Here is a 4,617-nt window from a genome sequence, read left to right as displayed (position 1 = left end):
CCTTAACCAGCTGATCCACTGGACATACCAAGATTTCTTTAAATCTTTCAAAGATCAGGACCCAACCGACATGACGTACATTCACACGACATTGCTCATGCGGTTCCCTAATCCGCAAGTGGAAGAGTTCTCCAGGCAGTGGCTCGAAGAATACATCAAGAATTTCTTGAAAAATAAGAAGTCCAGTGTGTGAAGGGCGGAAAAGCGAACATTTGAATCTGAGGGTCACAACTATCGCCCTGGAAATGTTCACGACGAGGAGTGGGAGAAAGCCCAGGGCGAGCTGGAGGATGAGAGAGCGACAGATGCTAGGGCGCACACTCGGCAGGTGGAGGTGAGGGCGCAGCAAATGCCCACGCATTACAGCTTGGTCCGAAAAGCAGCATGGAAAGATAAATTTGTGAGTGTGCATATTTTCATTTGAATTGATTTAATTTGTGGTAATAAGGTTAGGTTTGTGGTAATAAGGTTAGTTTTGTGATATTTTTTAATTGATATACAACAAAATATTACTATGAACCGTCCAAGCCGAGAGATCCAGAGATGAAAACAACAAAATCAATCGCGAAGAATTTGAAAATGCATGTCGTACACTACAGCCTGTAAGTGTGAACTTTTTTTTAAAAATCATTGCATGCAGCTTTATGTATGCATTTGTATTAATTAAAGGTTTTGTTGTTTTTTTCTTTTCCAGAGTCAAGGAGTCCCTCGAGAGGTCCCAGGATCCGAGTAGCTCAATCCTCCAAGTGTTTTTTGGCCCGCGCATGCGTCTTCTTTTCGCCACAGTTGTATAGCCCCCATGTATCGCCTATTTGGGCAATTTTGTAATATCCAATATAATTAAACACTTGATTTTGGCCCAAAGTCTTCTTTTGGCCACACTTGTATAGCCGCCATGCATCGCCTATTTGGGCAATTTTGTAATGAACAGTTTCTCCAATATAATTAAACATTTCGTTTTGGTCCAAAGTTTTGGTGCAATGAAATTGTTGTTTTTTAACAGTTTTTTCAACATAATTAAACATTTGATTTTGGTCCAAAGTTTTGGTGCAATGAAATTGTTGTTTTTTTATTTATTAAATGTATAAGACAAAAAAGGCAAATGACCATTTGGATGGGTCCTACCACACCATCCAAATGGTCATTTGATTTTTTTTAAAAATACTCCTAGTTGCGGTAATCGTCGCGGTAATACTAGCAGTAAAAAGTGCGGAAATACATGCGGAAATGTAGCCGGGAAATGTAGTCGGGCCAATTACCGTGAGATTTGCTGAAGGACCATTACCGCGAGTATTGACTCCAGCATTACCGCTCCCGAGATTTTTCCCTTAAACTTTTCCTTTGTTTTTCTGCGTCCATCTGAGCGGTAATGTGCTCCAAATGTCATAGTGGTTGATCTAGAGATACCCCAAATGTGGACTACTGAGGTCAACGTCAAGGTGACAAGGGGACGAGCCATAGGAAGAAGGCATCGTTAGAAAAATGGACATCACTGTGCGAGAAAATGGTATGAGATTTTTCCTTCTCAACTCAAACATCATGCAAAAGTGGCTAGAGAGGTACAAACGGGAAAAGCAACAACGCTTGACAGATCCCCTTCAATTCAAGTGCAATCGTGCCACTAGAAACCTTCCTTTTCCAGATGATCTTCAAAAATTACCTGACTTTCCAATTGGTCGGTGGTTAGATGCGAAAATCTTAGAGGCAAAGAGGAATGGAGTGTTGATTATTGAAGATGAAGAGGAGATGTCAAGGGGTTTCGATTGGCATGTATATTTTCACAACTTCCTTTTCAAGCTCCACATGATCACATTGCTTTAATAACTTTTAGTCTGTTTCAATTTTGTGACAACAATATTAGAAATATGGAGCTTTGTGGTCACATGGAAAACACTTCAGAGTGCAACAGATCGACAAACAAAGGGTCAATTTTGATAGTGGTGTTAGGGCAAGCTTCGTCCAAGAAAGTAGGAGTAGTGCCAAGGATGAGAACATAGAGACTAGCCAGCTTGAATACTTTGGCTACATCGAAGACATCTTGAAGGTTAGTTTTAGAAAGTTTGATATGTTTATTTTTTATGTCAAGTGGCTCAAAGCTATTACCAATGTCCCTTATGCAACTGTGCGTAAAGACAAGAGTGGATTGATTCAAGTGAACTCTAGGCGGGTGTGGATAGATGCACGGATAAATTCGTACTTCCGCAGCATTGTGAACAAGTTGTGTTCACACAAGATCCACTATGGACAAAAAATGATGAGAATGATCTGTCTAAATCCTGTTGTCTCTATGTCGTTCAAGTTGCTCCACGGAGCAAGCAAGTGTGTGAACGATTGGACGTTGAGGTCAAAGAGGTGATTCATGAAAAAAGCGTAGGACCGACGGAAACTTTAAGTTTAGATTTTGAGGTGGATGTCAGCAGTTAGCAATTGTCTGAACCTAGGGATGAAATTTCAAATACTGAAGCTGATGCGGGGAGCAACGAAGAAGTAGGGGTGAAAGCATGTTAACCTGTCATGCTTTTTCATGTCCCGGACAATGCTAACTAGCACAATTTTGACATATGCTAACTAGTACAATAACTTGAGCTACATCTCCAAGATCTATGACATATGATATATCAATAGAAAGCACTTGAAACAAGGAATCCAAATGTACAACCTCCGAGAAATTTTGATATTATTTGTAAAAAATTTACCGGATGCCCAACTTTTCGAAGATGTGCTAACTTGAAACTGCTAATTAGCACAAAAAGCGCGACAAGTTAACATGCTTTCACCCGTAGAGTTTGATGACAAAGATGCAAAAGTACAAATTGAGATAGACATATTTGGTGCATCACATCTCATAGAGGATGAGAGATTAACTAGTTATTTTTGCTAGGAACTCTTTTTATTAGTCTCCAATACACTTTAGGTTCATTCATTTGTGTTGCAGCTTCGTTGATTTTCTATTTGTATTGACATTAGGAAAAAAATGGACTCTCCATGGGCCTTGTAAGAATCCCTAATTTAAAGAAAGCCTGCCAAGATTAAGGGGGACAAAGGCTTTGAATGGGGCTATTTTGGTAGGGTCTCCTCCACCTTTGACCCCTAAAAAGGTAGGGGGAAGGGGGGAGGTAACCATTTAAAAAGTAGGGAAGGGGGGGGTAAACCATTTGAAAAGTAGGGGGTAGGGGGTCTTCTCTCTCTAGCTTTTTGGTCAACTTGTAAGTGGCCTCTTAACTCTCCCATGCCACCTAAGCAAATCCGTGGGTCAAAGAGGTTAAAAAAATGACTTTTTCAAAAACTTTCAAAAAAACTCTATTCCCTCCTAAAAAGTACCCCCAACATATACACATAATAGAAAAAAGATTTTTAAGTTAAATTACTCATAATTCAACATTTTTTGACTCCCTCTAAAACTTTTAGGAAATTCCTCCCAAAATTGAAAACTTTCCCTCCTAATCTAAGCTCCTCTCCTACACCCATCCCCCTTGCACCTGCACTTGCTGCTATACCTACACACCCATCTCTCCATCCTTCAAGCTCCATCTCTCCATCCTACAATGCCTCTTGACGACGTGACCAATGTCCCAACAAGCTCTTCATGCGGTAGGTCTCCAGGGCTTTTCCTACGTCTACCTCAAGAGTATGTTCCGACAAAGAAAACATGCTTGGGTACATTACCTTCAGCCAACGAACGCCGCGCTCAAGGGGAGAAGAATGTGGATCTCTGGACAGACGGATGCTTGTATCCAAAGGATCCTTCTCTCAATGTTCATCCGTGTTCTACAAACATTCCATCACTGTTGCAATACGTTGGAAATGGAGAGCAAGGTTTGTTGGGCTATTGCAAGAGACTCAACAAACATGAGATTGCGCGGTCCGAAATCTAATTGCGTCATTGGCAGTTGCTCAATGGGAGTTTCCACAATCTTCAAGATCAGATGCAAACAGCTACTAGTGCGCTTGAGGAGGCAAAGAGCACCATCACAACCAAGGAAAATATAATTAAAAAGCTTGAGGATACTCTTTCACACATGAAGAGTACTGCCATGGGAGGTAGGGTGAGGAAACGAGAGTTGTCCGAAATTCAGACTCTTGCACCACGTGGAGGTGCAAGAAAACGAAGGGTGACAGCTATTAGGTAACATGTTCTGTCCCTCATGTTGTTTAAGTCTAATACGGCTCATCATTGTTGTTTTGGGCAATAGGAACTTCATCCGAGAGACATGCGGCGGCGAGAATGCGTCAGCTAGGGCTACTTTACTTCGTTCTTGTTTCAACAAAGAGGATTTTATTGGCATGCTTGATGCTCCAGAGGCAAAACACTTGAAAGACTCAATCACTAAGAGTGTTCTTAGTGATTTTTCTAATATTTTCACTGATCTAGATGTTTAGGATATTTGTGATACTGTTGGGATTAGTACAAAGGGCTATCAAGCAATACATCAAGTGTTAAAAGATGCATTAAGAAGTCGAGGAGTCACGAAAAACCTATTTCCACTTCCTCACAGAGTGCAAATTGCCAAGAAGGTGTCAAATGAAGATGTTGTTCACCGATTAGGGGACTACTTGTATATTGAAGACACGATGCCTCTTCAGCCGCTCCGTAGAAAATCACAAGGAAGGAAGGGC

This window comes from Adiantum capillus-veneris, chromosome 15 (genome assembly GCF_014529385.1).
Source record: "Adiantum capillus-veneris isolate H3 chromosome 15, ASM1452938v2, whole genome shotgun sequence".
In the NCBI taxonomy this organism is placed as follows: domain Eukaryota; kingdom Viridiplantae; phylum Streptophyta; class Polypodiopsida; order Polypodiales; family Pteridaceae; genus Adiantum; species Adiantum capillus-veneris.
This window is presented reverse-complemented; position numbering follows the sequence as displayed.